Source organism: Balearica regulorum, chromosome Z (assembly GCF_011004875.1).
Source record: "Balearica regulorum gibbericeps isolate bBalReg1 chromosome Z, bBalReg1.pri, whole genome shotgun sequence".
NCBI lineage: Eukaryota > Metazoa > Chordata > Aves > Gruiformes > Gruidae > Balearica > Balearica regulorum.
Window position 1 is genome coordinate 10,977,261 of NC_046220.1, and position 15,977 is coordinate 10,993,237.

The following is a 15,977-nucleotide window of genomic DNA, read 5'->3' on the forward strand; positions in this document are numbered from 1 at the left end:
TATAGCTACAGATAAGAAGGTTAAAATATGCTTTAACTAAAAAAGAAAAAAAGCCAGACATGATTCTTCCCCCCTAACAGAGCTAAAAAAGACAGTATGAAATCTAAATTTCAGACAGAAAACACTCACTTTCCTAGTTAAACACACACAAAAAAAGACCCTATAAAAAGCTTTCAGTTACAATAAAATCTGAGCAGATACTTAACCTCACAGAGTAAAGTGGCATGACCTGATATGACTACGGACCGCTGCAGGGGGACAATCCACGTGATGGAGAACAGAAAAAATTCCACTGAACGAGTACATTGCTATCCTCTGTGCAAAACTGGCTCAAAAGCAAGGATCAAAATCTCAAAGATTAAAAAAAAAGTGTCAGCTTCTACATTTTGAGAATAGTTTGAATAATGTTGTTTCATCCTGCAATATTTTGCAAATTTTAAGCTATGACATTTGGAGTGTTACCAGCTAAAATATGCTGGGTCCTTATGGTGTGTTGCAGCGGATTTTACAAACTGTGACAGGGCGATGAGGGTTTTCTCTACAGCTTCAGGAGAATGCTTATCAGAGAACATAGATACATCGTCTCCTCTGTACTTAGACTGCAGAGACACCAGAAGTATACAAATTACGGTCTGTAGCTTCAGGTTTAATGAGAGGAGACAAACAGAAAAGTTAAGAAAACACTGCAACACCAAGCGCACACCAAAAGCTCACCTTTCCCTAATTTTGCCTGTCATTCTGTGCACAACCACATGGAAGCACTTGACTGCAGCCCAGCTAGGTATAAATACCATTCTAGCGTGCTGTTCAAAAAAGGGAGGAGGTTTATAATTGTTCAAGGACTTTCCTGCACCGGGATTACTTCTAGGGAGCTATTAGTACCGTGACAAGGACAAAGCTGAAGATATGCCAATTGAAAGTGTTTTCATTTCATCATGGTGTTTTCCTCTTCGTGCCATTGACATCCCTCCACAGGCCCGTTCACACGACACTGCTCTACCTTACGAGGTTGTGCTTTGCAGTCACTTACAACTTCAGATAGGTGCCCTTTCTTCCCCCTTGCTCTATTTCCCATTAAAAAACGTGAGTTTCTGGTTGTCTTTCTTCCCTGCTGGGAAATGTCCATTATACCCTTGTTCTAGAGAAAAAGTTCCTGCAGACAAGGGGTTTAGTCACCAAAGAAAAATCACAAAAAAGCAGGGCTCCTCCCAAGCAGACTCAGAGTTCCTCTCTGCCTGTGGACAGACACTCATGTAACCTTGGACTGAGGACTTCCCATGGCAGCATCCTCGCAGGTCATTCCACAGCTTCGTGAGACTTTTTCTTAGAGAGAATGCTTCGATGCCTAGCCCTGACCTTCCCTTCTACCGAAAATTATTGTTTCCTGTCCTATCCACCTTGGTCATGGAGCTAAGTTTACTTACTTACTAAATTTCAGCCAAAAAATTGCTACTCAGCGTGCAATCTCAGCATTTCCCTAATCCTACCACAGAGCAGAACCCTGCATTTTACACTGCACACTCTGCTGTCTCCAGCCCACATCTCCAACCTGTCCAGATGATTTTGAAATCTGATTCTGTGCTCCCACATCTTTGTGGTTCCTTCCAGCCTCATCCTCCGTGCAGGTGCAATACGGAGGGAGGTGCATTATTCCTTCCATTGCACCATTTGGGAAAACACTGGATAGGACCAGGAGCAGGACAGATCCCAGCAGAACCACAGCTCCCTCACCCCGTAAGTCAGACACCTTCTCTGTGAGACCTATCTTTTCTCCCTCATCTGACTACAGAATAGAATATGTAGCATAATAATGAAGTATATAATGCTAATATATTATAATATATTAATATAGAATATGTAATACAATATCAAAATAAAGTATATTGTTTATGTTTAGTAAAAATATGTGTATTAATAAGCATAATTGTATATGTGTATATTATTCATATTTATATCTGATACATCTTTACATATTTATAAACTGTAACTGCAGTTATTCTGGGACACTACTGGGCATCCTGTTAATTGATTTCCCAAACCAGCTTGTAAACCACAGCCTTTAACCACATGGAAATTTACACCCACAAAATAAATGGCTGGGTTCAGCAGAGGCATGTTACAAACTCTGATTTTTTTGCTGGGGATGTGTGTACAGGGGCAGGGAACGGCATTTGACACTGGCAGCTGGAACAGCAGAACCCAACAGCAGCTTTTAACAACCACAGCTCCCCTGTTTGCAGGCCAGCACACCTCTGCACAGGGGAAAACACTGCTTTAAAACGCTGCTACCTCTAAAACTAAAGAAGTTGTTCAGCTATCAGGAGCCTAAACACAGCGTGGTGCCCGGCTTTTAGCCATTTCACAGCTTTCCACTGGAGCTTCCCCTCTAAGATGGATTTCTAAGCCACCACTTGTTCCAGTTAGTTTTATTCTGTTTGTCACACCAGTCAGCGATCTTTAAGTCAAGATGGGATAATATGCAGTTAAGCACCACAGGTCATTTAGAGGCTGCTTCTGGCGGAGCAAAGAAAGAATTTCAATGTAAACTACTAAACCATCAGTGGTTTTTCTTTTCTCCAGCCTTCACCCATGACAGGATTGCCACTGAAATTTGAAATAACTAAATTCTGTTGCTGACAGCTTTACACATATTTTGAATAAAACTGCTGTAGAAGATAATTATAGCATGGATACCTTTCTTGTCTATTTCTTATGTTAAGATGCAGGTGTTCATAGGTGAAGGGACTAAACAATAAAGTTTTCAAACTACTGGTGATTCAAGAAAAGAAAACTACTTCTTATCTACTCCAGTTGCCAAAGCCAAGCAACACGTGCATTTGGATGTTTGCCCACTGCTGTATGTTGTTTATGTTCCTGTTTTTAAAAAACATTTTGGGTGGTTTTTTTTTTTTTTTTTGCCTGATTGTCTACGCTGACCAAAGACACTCACTTTAATGAAGATCACAGTGGAAAATAACACGGCAGACCATACAAAAAAGGGTGGGAAAATTAATGAAATAAACAAAGCTGGAGAGAAAAAGGGAGAGGTATCTCTTCCCTCTCTTTATCTCTTCCAGTATCTTAGGTATTATTTACAAATCATCATGTAAAATATTTTAGGTACAGTGACTGTTTTTAGAAAATAATTTGAACTCTTGCAGTGGAAATAAAAACTTGCAGAGAGTCGCAGTGCTTACTCTGTGAGTACCATGAATCTAATCCTGTGATTTCGCACTTACAGGAAAACTTTTGTTCCTGTAACTTTTCAGAGGACTAAAACCCTCAGATGCCTGGGTCCAACAGGACTCACGTGATGTCTCTGATCTAACATCAGTCAAGTACTTGAGTAAAAGTTTGCAGATCTTGCCTGTTGCTAAACAATAAATAAGAAAAGGGAATGGAGTAATACGAAGGAAGTCTTCAGCAATACAAGGCCTGTGATAAAAACTGGCAGACCAGAAAATGTGAAAAATACCTATAATTGAGAACAGCCCCCAGATGATGCAAAATAACTTACTTCTTTGCCCACTTATCAGTCAGCCTCAGAAGATGTATACAAAGCTCAAACTAAACTCAAGATCTAGGATGGGTTTCACCATACCCTTCCCAGAAAAAAAATCACAATACTGAACGTTATCTGCTTATATCCCATCCTGAGAGGGGATTTAGACTGAGGCTAAACTACAGTACATTCTCACCATGCTGAAGCCATCTATTCTTTTATTTCTGTTTCCATTTTGACTGCTTGAGTTCAGACAGTAATATGAACAAGCCCTTTTATTTACTTCAGGACCCAGAATTACCAAACCAAAATAATGCAGACAATCAGTGGCCAGCCAAGGGTCTCATTAGGGAATCTGTGCGGGGTACTCGTTACCACGGAAACAAGAGGGCTGGCAGGCTGTAATTTCTGTCTTGCAAGAGAATTCACCAACCCTGCCAGTAAATAAAGTTCATAAATCAACAAATCAGAGACAAGGTCAAGTAAGTGAAGATGAAACAGTTGTGCTCCACAGGTCGTCTTCATTATTAATAGTACTAAGGTATAAGTCTTTCAAGTTCCTTTGAGCTACTATGCAGATCCATCATAGAAATGTTTGACTCAAGCTAACACTCCTTTTTGAATATTTTTCACAGAAAAGGAACCAGAAAAGCTGATAAAAATCTGCACTACTTTTAAGTCACTAACCTTCAACTCACCCTGTTTTACTTTCCAGAAAGGTGTGCAGCAATAACTTTTGAAAGCAGAGCCTTATGTTCAGCTAGTTACTCTTGAATTACCAGATGCACAACAATCCTCGAGAGGACTAATTGCCATATACGTTTCTGTGAAGCACCTTACAAACAGTAGTTAATTTTCACACCACCTCTGTGAGCTGTGTGTGGATGGGTTATCACTCCCAGAGTGCAGATGTGGAAAAACAGTGGGACTGAGGAAATGAGTGCCAAGGCTGGGATTACAGGTCTGCCCACACTTAAGACCTTCAGACCTCTTATGTCTGTATTTTATAACAGGGAAGGCAGGCAGAGAGGCGTAAAGTCAGGAGACTGAAAATACTGAAAGATGGCACTGCTGAAACTCCAAGAGTCTCCGTTGAGCTGGACGCCCGACAGCCCAGTCGGACTGGCACCAAGGTGAGGTTTGGTGGCCACTTAACGAAGGTGCACCTGGTGACTGCCAGGTGTGAACAGCTAACAAAGCAAACTGGTACTGCTTTGGGAACTCGGTGACTATAAACTCATTATCATGGTGTGAAAGAAACAGAATTACACTGTGCTTTTGAAACTTTCAGTAGGTTCAGTTACAGAAAACTTGCTGATGTAGTAGAGAGACTACCCACACATAGACGCATCAGTACAGGAGCAACATCAATATGTATTTGCTTAAAAAACAAAACACCAGCTTGCTAACAATGGCTGGAGAAGTACTTGAGTTGACACAGTTTTTCCACAAGTTTTAGGTTACCTCCAGGAAACCCAGCTATTTTAGTGGAATACAAAGACGACCTGTGTTACACTCTTCAGGTGAGTAACTGGCAACAGCAGAAAGAATAACTCCACTGCATATCTCTCTCACAACAAGCCTTACGCTGCATGTAAGACCATGTATTATCCCCTGAACACTTTCTGTTAATACTTATTGCACACAGTATCTTTTTGCCAATTCTTATCTCTTTATTACTCATTTGAATGCAAGGTTTCTAAACTATCGGTTGGTTTGTTAGTTTGCCTGTAAAGGATTTCAAAGAGCTGATAAACTGGAGCACAAGGCTGAAAAACAGCTTTTTGCTGAAAAGCTGCAGGCGGAGGGGGAAGAGGGGCTGTGGGTATCGCTTAGCCAGGTCGCGTGCCAGGCTCAGTACACGACAGCAGGCGAGTGCGTCAACTGTGTGACTGCCGACTTCGACTTTTGTGTGGTTTTAGAAGTGGGCAAAATTAGGTTTAGCGAAGCCTGAAATGGTTGAAAAATCAACCTGAGACAACTGGGAGATCTGACCCCCAAGGCGATTTTGCTCGGCTCCTGGTAATGCCAGGCAGTTGGAAGCAGGCTGCACGGACGCACGTGTGCCGTGGGGCAGGCATGCAGCCCCAGCGTGGTGCTGGCTGGGGTTGTTAGGTTAATTGCAGTACCACATGAGTACAGCCCTGTCGGTCTGAGCTCTCTGATACACAGAGGGGAACAGAAGCAGCCCCGGGGGGGGGAAACAGGAACTGGTCACTCCTGACCTGAAAAGACCTTTTGGGATTACTCTGTTGAAAGAAGAAGAAAAAGTTAAGAAAAACAAGCCTAGTCCCTGACCTGAAAAGTTGTCATCCAGAATGTAGCAAAGAGATGAAATCATTTGGTTTATGCAAATTCTCACTGCTACTAACAAGCACAATAAAGGCTTGGTCCCATTTCTCTTCAAATCAACAGAAAAAAAGGAAAACCATTACTGTCTCCAGCAGTTCACAGTCAAGCTTTAGCACTGCAGCACTATTTGTCAGTGCATTTCTGAGAAGGATAGTGGGGGAATGGTGGAGTAGGCAGGTGCAAGCAAACTTCACGGATTAACAATTCAGATGTTGAAAGCTAGGCATATATGAGGACTTCATTTTCACCCCATGTATTGTTTTGTTTCTATGACAGATCTTAATTCACTTGAATGGAAACAGCCTTACTCTAGATTGAGTACTACTGAACAACCAGCTGTGTTCAAGGGATATTTATAGCCATTAACACTCTAGATGGAAGGTGAGTTTTAACATATGTGTCACAGTTATTCCTTTGCCTGGAAATTGGCTCAGTTTCTGACAGCCGGAATTAAATTGCAGAAGGCTCAATGTATCTCTCCACCGTTTTCACTATTTTCCTTTGCACTTCACCATCTTTTCAAAGCTTGTTTCACAGTTTTCTGGTTTCCCTTATCGCTCCTGCCTCGTCTGGGTGACAAGCCAAGTTTGCCTTTCCCAGCGTGTGCCCCACTGCCTGCACAGGCTGGGGGCAAGGGGGACCCCTTGGCGCTCCCCTGCCCTCCTGCAGGACGTGCTGGGGGGGGGGGGGGTGTGTGTCTGAACCTCTCGGGGTGGGGGGGCCCAAACCACACTGCCAGGCACTGCTCCTCCGCCCCCCGCCCGGTGCCGCCCCCAGACCCCAGAGTCCCCAAACCGCAGCCCCCCCAGCTGCCCCCCTCCCACCCGTGGGGCGGGGGGTGGGACGGACGGGACGGGACATAAAGGGTCGCTTTTCATTTTGGAAGAGGATTCAATGGGTGTGTGTGGGGTCACCCCGCTCCCTATGTTGTGCCAAACCCCGACCCTCCCCCCCCCCCCCGGACTCCTGCTCTGCCCCCCTCCCCTTGCACTGGCACCTCGCGTGCAGCACAGGGGGCACACCTACCCCTGCCACTGCACAACTGCCCCGCAGAAAGGACGGGGGTGGGGGGCTCGGGGTGGCTGCGCATCTGCCCGGGGAAGCTTCCCGGAGAGCCCTCCGCTGCGCACAAAGAGAGATACCGGGAATATCGCCCGCCCCCTCGGCGGGCAGCGCTGGATGCACACACGCGCGCACACACATACACGCACACGCATGCACACACACGGTGCAGCCGGGCGGGTCACGTACCTGCAGGTGCCTGTCCGTGGGAGCGTGGGGCGGGGAGACTGTGCAATATCGCCTGTATTGCATGGGGGGGATTACTGTGATATTGCTCGGGGGCTGGGGAGGAGGGGGGGGGGGGGGCTGCTCTGGTCCCTCCTCCCCCTCACCCCCGGTGCGTGTGTGTGCGCTGCCCTGCGCGGTGGTACTCCGCGCCGGAGGAGGCAGCGACGGGCTCCGGCTCCTGTCAGCTACCGGAAACCGGCGCCTGGTCACACAGACCGCAGGAAGTGTGCAATGGCACACCCGCGCACGCCGCCCCGCACACCGGCCCCGCCGCCGCCCGCTGTTGCCGGCTGCACACACACGCGCGCGCGCGCACACACACACCCCTACACACCCCCACACCCCCACACACCCACCCCCCCACACCCACACCCCCACACCCCCACACCCCCACACACCCACCCCGCCACCGCACGGCCCGGGCCGGGGCAGACCGGGGCGGCTGGGCTGAAGTGTGACTGGAAGGACGAATACAACGAGTGGCTGGCCGGAGGAGAGACCAGTGCCTTCTTGTCTGGCACAAGGCAGTAAAAAAACCCACGGGTGACGGTGACTGCCGTGCACCTCTGCGAGAAAACAGGCAGACAGGGCGCCTTTACCTGCATCGCCAGGGGTAGGAGTGTTTAGAAACAAGGAGAGGAGCACATGCACACAAACCCGAGGTTGTCTATGACTAAAGAACATGTTCTCAACTGACATAAAATAATGTAATTCTAATTATTCCGATGAAGATCTGTTGACTTACACCAGCCGAGTTACTCAAAGTAGCTGTGTCCAAACAACTGCTGCTCAATTGTTTTGTGCAGACATACACAGTCTACCGTTACTTCAGTTGTTTGCATGAGATCGTAGGTACAGCACCATGTGTTTATTAATTTTAAGTGGGGTATATGCACACATACACATGCACACTTCCTACGTCTGTGTAGGGCAATAAAATTGCAATTTTATCTGTTGTGAAAACTGCCACTTTCTTGGTTTGTCTGCAACTACAGATCTCAACAGCAACATTACTCACATTAGGATTTTTTTGCAATTAATCATGGGAGGGTTCACCATGTGCTTGCAGCATTTTCGCTGGGTGTTGGTTCTCCCACAATAAGCAAGGCACATGCCAAAGCAAACTGCTGATCTCCTCAGTTGGGCTTTTTTCCCTGCCTTGTTGCATCCCTCCAGAAGGAGATGGGCCTGGCTGCTGCTGGGAGAATGTCAGCCTTCCAAGCCGGCTGCTCCATGCCCCAGAGGTTTCCTTTCCTCATCTTCCTTATGCCAACATTTGCAAAACTTGAATGGGCGAACACATGCCACTAGCTATGATGGCAACAATGCTTATGCAAGAGTATAATGGAGGCAATCTGGAAGTGTATTCGTGCCAAAAGTAATGCTCTTTCCGGGTTTGCCTGTGATGCTGCAGGGGAATTCGGTAGCAGCGTTCACCTCGCCTGGGGAAGATTACTATCCCTTCTGCTCTTGTTATTTTCGGTAAGATGTCATTGTCATGTCACTGCAACTCAGCAGAGGTCTTTAATACTTTAAAATTAAGGCTTCAGTGTTAGACTCCTGAAGATGGAGAACCCTAAATGGAAGAAGCAATTACTCCAGGGAGTAAAGGGACAGTCTGCCTCCATCCGTAACGATCAAACGCATGACTCCCTGCTCACACCTCTCGCTTTTAGTTCGGGGACTTGGAGTCAAAGCTCTGGCAACACAGAGGACCAGACCACCACCTTCCTGGACTCTGCGGTGTCCACAGGTTCTTTCCAGGGGCTGGGATGGGCTGATCTTCAGGAATACACCCCTGCAGCACCCCTCAGGCCACCAAACACACCTCCCAGGCAGAGGCTGCAGGGGTGGTGTGGTTCAAACCAGTGCTCTGTTTGCCTCCAAGGTGAGGCTGCTGAGTTCTCTTTTCAAGATCAAATCGTTACATTTTCACAAATGATGTCAATAAGGAATTCCTGAAGAGAACTACTTCCTAAACACTCTGCAACCTTGCGGGCCTTAAAACCAGGCACATCATGTGCAGTCAGGCAACAGAAGGGGCTTGCTTTTCATTGACGGTCTTCCATCTTGTTGCTCGCGTCCTTTCTGCAGTGGAGGAGCTGATTCTGCTGGCCATAACTTCTATGTAGACTGCTGAATTGCACATGAACTTGCTTTTTGCAGTCGACTTTGCAGAGCTCTTGGAAGCAGTCCACAAGCCACAGTTTGAAAGCCATTACCTGTCTTACTTATATGGCTTCTTCATTCTCATTTCTGATCCCTCCTTCCTTTGTCCCAACTCCTTCGCATTTTTTCTTTGATTTCCTCTTTTTCTCGCGCACTCTTCTGTGGCAACAGAACAAAGTAGCCTCCAAACCTACCTGCCTCCCACCTTCTGCCCCTGCCTCTTTTCACTCCTTCACTTCATTGTTAGGAGCAGCCCCTGGTCAATGCTGTGTCTGCATTTGTTAATTAAAAAGAGGGTTTGAAAATACTTCTCAAACCTCTGACGTGGTTGCTTGGCCATTGTGCCCTATTATCATCACAGCATTGTACACAGGGCTGTAATTTCATCAGAGGTTTCTGCTTTGTATCATATGCACTGCTGAAGAGCTCAGCTAGCCTAGTAATGTCACCAGCACTTCAGCACAGAGTTGCAATTTTAGATGAACTCATTTTAGCTCACTGCCTATATTAGTAACTGCACCGGAAGGGCAGTGAGCAGCAAGCACCGATGTTCCTGCGAAAGCAAGGTTTTTTCCAGGAAGGAGAGCTGGTGGTGTTGACTCAACAGGACTGCCCTGGCTCCTGCGGGGTGGGCAGACGGACAAACTGCCCTGCCTCTGCACAGCCGAGGGACTGCCACACTGAGGTGGAGTTACTGCTGGTCATTTCTACTCCTGTTCCTCGCTTGGCAGAGAGCACATTGAGGCAGAGTCTGACTGTGGGCATGGACACCTGCTTTAGTGTGGCAGGCTGAGGAAGAAGGTGTATCACATCGTCCTCCTGGACCTAACAAAGACTTTTTTCTGTGACCTCAGGCAACTCGCTAACCTCTGTTTACCCATCTGTGCTATGACCATTGATCAGCCCTATCCAGTTGTGTGACAAGGAGGACTTTGCTCACTCAAGACCCTAGTGCCAGGAAAACTACAGCTCGTGGTGCTCAGCAGAAGCTCATGCTCTGCCCTCCTGAACCACTGGGCAGCCTGCCGGGTGACCTGCCATCTTATTAACACCAGCCCCACCAGTAGGCCAAAAACAGTGGGCAAAGGCAAAAGCATCCCAGATCCCACCAGAACCAAGTCCTCCACAGGGGAAGACCAGCTGGGCCGGTAGGCTGTGAAAAAGGACATACAAGTTGCCACATGGGATGAAAAGGAATCGCTGCCCTCCAGTTGGAAATACCTGCCTGAAGATGTCCAACGGTCACAGCCAGTTACAGCTACATCAGAGCACAGGTGCCACCACATCATAGAAAACACTCAGACACCCAGTGACCGCAAGACTTCGTTATGAACCTGCTCAGCTTCCCCAGCATCCCTCCAGCACCGTGTTGTTCAAGCAGTAATGGAGCGGAGCTTGGCTCTTCCCAGGGACATCCTCCGTGAGAAGAGACAGGAACCAACTCACATCAGTGCCACGGGCACCGGCCTGTTTCCCGCTTGCACAGGACTGGCAGGTGAGCTGGGATTCATGCTGAGAGGTTTGTTTCTGCTGCCCAGCTCTGCCCTGCATTTGACCCAGGCAGCAAGGAAGCAATTATTGAGTCACGTCCCTGCAGTTTGTGCCCTGGCTGTGCTTGCTCACTCCTGCCCGGCTGAGCAGGGTGTGCCAGCACACACATACGCCGCTCTCCATCGACCCCACCAGCGGTCATCAGCTTGACCTGTACCAGAAGCTTTGCCAGCTGAAACAGAGAGGCAAAACAGCACCCCTGTGAAATCCCCAGCTCTCGCAGCAGGAGGGAAGCTGCTCTGGGAGGTGCTGAACAGGCTGAGAGGGAGGCAGGGACAATCAGTAAATAATTCTGGTTTTAGCAGAAGGTTGGCCATATGCTAAGGACCTACCACAAGAACAGCTTGGATGAGAGCGAAAGACAAGAAAGGCCAAGAATTATGCTTTTGACCTCACGTAGGTTTTAATCAGGACTGGCTGCACTGCAGGAAGAGAGGCAGGATCAGGCCACTGCCCCACCAGGCTTTTGCGTCACTTCACCACAGGTTCCCATTGGCATGTCTCCTCCAAGGCATGCTGATCACAGCTGGAACCAGCCAAGCACAGATCATGAAACAGTCTCTCCTCACAGCAGTAATAACTCTGCTGTCTTTTTCCACAGTATGTTCCTCTGAGGAACGTGTGCCCAACTAAACTAGCTCCTGCAGTGCAAGAAGTTAAACTAGAACCACTTTTGAGTCAGGAAAAATTCCTTGCGCAGCCAGTAGCTTGCTGAAAAAGGCAGCCACTTGAGACAACAGTGTAAGATAAAAGAAACTTCTTCCTTTTTAGACTTCATGTGCTGTTACCCAAGCAAAATTTGACCCCATCAGTCAGCTGGAGCATGGATAGCGTAATATGTGGGAGGTCCCAGAAGAGCTGCAATGCCTGCCAAAACCTTGTGGCGTCCCACACTGCCTCCTCTGTACCACTATGAGGAGAGCCTCTTTTAAGCAGCTGTCCTGGTTTCAGCTGAGAGGATTGATTTTCTTCATAGTAGCTAGTGTGGGGATATGTTTTGCGTGCAGGCCAACAGCTGGATCTTCACTGAGACTGCCTCCAGCTGAGTGAAAGATAAGAGTACAGAAAATCTGGGGAGTCAGCTTCCTACCCCAAACATCTGTGTGTCAGTGTGGAGCACTCCTGCAGTCCCCTCTCAAAGGACTACACACATGGTAGACCCACTCAGACTTTGCTCACGTGCTTCTCTGGATGAAAGGGCTCGGTGAGAGATAGGTGCCTGCAAGTCAGTAATAAAGGGTTGGACAAAGGGTGGATTTCCTGGTGGGGCTTCAATACTCTGGAAGGGCAGAGCAAGAGGTGGGTCTGCAGGGCAGGTATGGCTTCCAGACACCCAGCCATGAGGGCTGGAAGTCAAGGAAATCAAGGTGGGTAGAAGTTTCCTCCCTAACCACAGGAAGACAAGTGGTCTGACTTGCAGACAACTGGTGTGACAAGTGAAGGTGAGGTATTACAACACTCTCCTGTGATGCTGGGGGTTAGCAAATAAGGAGGCATAGTCCTTCTCTCACAGCCTGTGCAGAGGGCTTTGTATGCCTGTGTTTTCTTAATACTGTAGCAGAGCTACACTGGTACAGGCAGGAGCACAACAAAAACCATCAAGTGGGCTGAGAGCACCTCTGTGAACACCAGCTGTCTAGCACTGTCAGGGAGTAAAGCACGGGACAGGACAGGGTTGCTGCTATTGGGAAGTTCCTTGGAAAATTGCTAATAAAGAACACAGAATATAGCAGTGAATAAGACGTTTGTCTGTTGGGTTTTTGGGTTTTTTAGGTTTCCTCTAGAAAACATGGGAAATTTAATGTTTGAAAGCTCAATGCATTTACCAAAGCAAGGCAAAGCAGCATCACAACATGATCCACTTGCTTACGAGCGATCCTTAAAGAGGAAGAGCAACCAGGCAACTTCTCCCTCACACCCCCACACCTTCTTTTTGTGTAAAGAAAGTTTTTAGAAGCTGAGTCTGTGAAGCATCATATCCGTATTCCTGGAACATCTGTAACTAAATATACACAATATTTCAAAGCAAAGTTAATTTTACCCTTCACTTACCTGCCAGTCCAGAAGTTACCTGTGGGGGCACTGCATGTTGCCATAAGATTTCTGGCACTTCTGGAGATGATTTCAGAACAGATTCACCTTTGGTAGACCGTGGTCCTTCTGCTCTGCCAGTCCTTCACCACAGCATCTGGTTGCACCTTACTCAACAGTAGTTCAGCACTTGTAATGCTGCTTTTAACACCGACCCTGCATCCCTGCTCCACAGGTCAGAAACCAGGGCACAGAGAGCTAAAGGGATCGAGAAGAGAGGAAGCTATAACAGGGGACACAAGCCCACAAGGAGCCTGATTTGACCAGGGAAGCTTGAGGAGAGTGGTCTTCTGCTCCAGTTGCCTGCAGTAAATTGCTATGGTTATGTGTTGCAAATACTGCTCTGCCTGACTGGGGTAGGGCAGACTATGCAAGCGCTTAAGCAGGTGTCTTTCTGGTCCTGTAGGAAACACCAGCCTGAATTAAAAGGGATGGTCAGGCAAGGAGTGTCCTGAGCTTCCTTCCTAAGTAGAAGGCAGCATGGGACAACCTGAGGAGCAGGGATTCAGCTGTCACAATGCACTGCACAGGTTTTGTCTTTTTCCAGTAATCATTGGTTAACAGAAGGCTCCCGTCCTTCCCATGACTCCACTGGGAGATTCACAACCCAGCCCATGGCACACATGTGGACGCTCGCATTTTCCTTTGGACAGCCTGAAGCACTAAAGACCACCCAACTCACAGTGACTGGATCTGTTAGCATTGCAGTTAGCCATCAACTTAAAACAAAACAAAACACCTAGCTTCAAGGCAGAGTTAAGATCAAAGTGTATAAGAGTGTGTATTGACAAAATGCAGAACAATAACAGCTTACAAAAGCCTACAGAGAGATGGTATCACCCAGGAAAAACACCCATTCTTTGGGTCAGCTCTAAGTTTTCTTCTTGTCCCACCTGGGGCAGCTAACAACCTGATGGAGGTACCTGTTAGTTTTCTCCTGGCCAAGACCTCAGTCTGTTGCGTTGGCAGCCACCTTTCCTTCGCATGTGCACGATGCTGTACGAAACACTGCACACAAATCCTGTCATCATGGGCATCACAAGGCTACTTCACATTCACACCCAAGCATATCAGACCATAGTTAGCTTCCTGCTGGTCCTTTGTTAGATTTGTTACTAGACTGCAACTAACAATTAATAGTAACACAGAAAAAAAGCATATGAAGATCAGCCCCCAAGGTGCTTTTGAAAATCCTGTGCTACTTCACCAGAGGCCTGAAATACCCTTGAGAATCCAGTCTGTGCATTTTCAGAGTTGTCAGCACATGATTCTGCATTGTTTGAAATTCCTGTGGATTTTAATTCAGTTTACTTTCCAGGCTCCTCTTGTCTGATATGGCTTCAGAGAGCCCAAGAAGTCTCATTTTCAGTACTCATTACACTTTTACTATACAAATGAAGCAGTTTCAGTCACTTTTTTCTCATGGAAGAACAAATGAGGTTGATGGTGCTCTCTGTGTGTAAATTAGAGAGAATATGAACTGCTGTGATACAGTAAAACTTCTGATTTGTTCAATATTTGCTTGGAAGATAGAGCTCTTACAAAAATGTTTTAAAAATGTAAAGAATGAGCTTCTTTCAGTATTGAAAATTACTTCTGCTTTAGGTGAATAACATAAATGTCTTACAGGCAAAAAAAAGACTACCCTGGAAAATAAAAACCATAGTCAGAGAAAGCCTTGATGAACTGCATACATTGTACAGCTTCCCCAGAGGAGCCACCTGCAAGAAAAGGTTGAGACAGAAAAGGACAGGACTGGAGTTCTCCATTTCTTCTTTAACTTGATAGCAGCTCCCTGACGGTTTTGGGAAGACCCATAATGATAGTAGAGACACCTGGGGTTTTGGTCTAACAGGACATATCTGTGGCAAACAGCAGGCAATTGTCAGCTGTTGCATGACAGAAATACACAAGTTAAAGCAGAGCAATTTAAATAAAAGCCTGAATAAGGAGTACGGTAAAAATGTGTAATAACAGCTCCACAAGAAACCCACTTGAAAGAAAGCAGGGGACTTGGCAGTGTAAGTATGTGCAAATTATAGGATGGAGCTTTGGCTGACATTAGTAAGAACATACAGTGTGTAATTTCTGTATATAGAATAAGGACAATGGGCTGTTTTCAATGTCTAAGAAACCATGATACTTCAGTCTCCAGCTTGTGGCCTCAAGTTATTCCCTAATCTGCTTTACGACACAGAGAGTCGTTAAAACATAACTGGGTGATGCTCTTCACCCCTTTGCATTGCTAGCTGTGAGTTCCTGGGTTGATAGAAGGGGGAGCTTTCTACAAGCAATGTTTGAAAGCTGTAGCAGACCCGCAGTGGGTACATTTCTGTTCCCCTCTTAACACTAGTCTGTGAGGGCAGGCCTGCTTTTTTTTCAGGATGTGTTACAGAGCTCATAGTGCAACCACAAAAAGGTGGAGGGTGGGGAAGAGCTTTGCAATGACAGAGCCAGACTGTGCGGGAACTCATTTTCAGTTCTGCCACAGAAATCCTGGGGCCATTTCCAGCCTTTGTTGCAGTCACTCCTCTGTAACAGCCCGACAACAGTGTCTCAGAAGTCATCTTTGAGGGCTCTCCTTTTCTTCAAAGGAAAGAAAATGACAGCAGCCTAGGTGATAAACATGAAGATGGGGCATTATTTACATAGGATATGTTCAACTGTCACCGCCACTGGAGCGTTTATTCCTCTGGCAAAGAAAATAACCAAGTGAACCAGCTGGGCTTGTTTCCTCCCAGCTGTGGGTAAGGCAACTGCATTATTCTTTTATTCCCTCTATTTTTGGCCTGGTAAACTTAGAAGTTTGAGACACCTGAGTTTTAGTGAATAGATGTGACCTCAGGCGCTCTGCTTTTACAGTAAAGTCTGGATCACACAATTCCTCTGTATCACATTTAATTATTTAACAGCAATAGTGAGCTATTAGCTTATGAAGAAATAGCTGACAACATCCTTCTAGACAAAATATTTTTTATGGAATATGATTTTTTCTAGGGAAAAAATCCAGAACCCTGTGCAA

The 15,977-nt window shown here is 46.6% G+C and overlaps 1 protein-coding gene across 1 annotated transcript in view; it reads right to left on the minus strand.

The window, feature by feature from the left end:
• KIAA1958 (KIAA1958 ortholog) overlaps positions 1-7,328 on the minus strand; it is a 65,441-nt gene extending 58,113 nt beyond the window's left edge. The window contains exon 1 of the mRNA XM_075739769.1: positions 7,106-7,328. The gene's annotated coding sequence lies outside the window, so the exon portion shown is untranslated. The remainder of the gene's footprint in view (positions 1-7,105) is intronic.
• Positions 7,329-15,977: the final 8,649 nt, after the last annotated feature.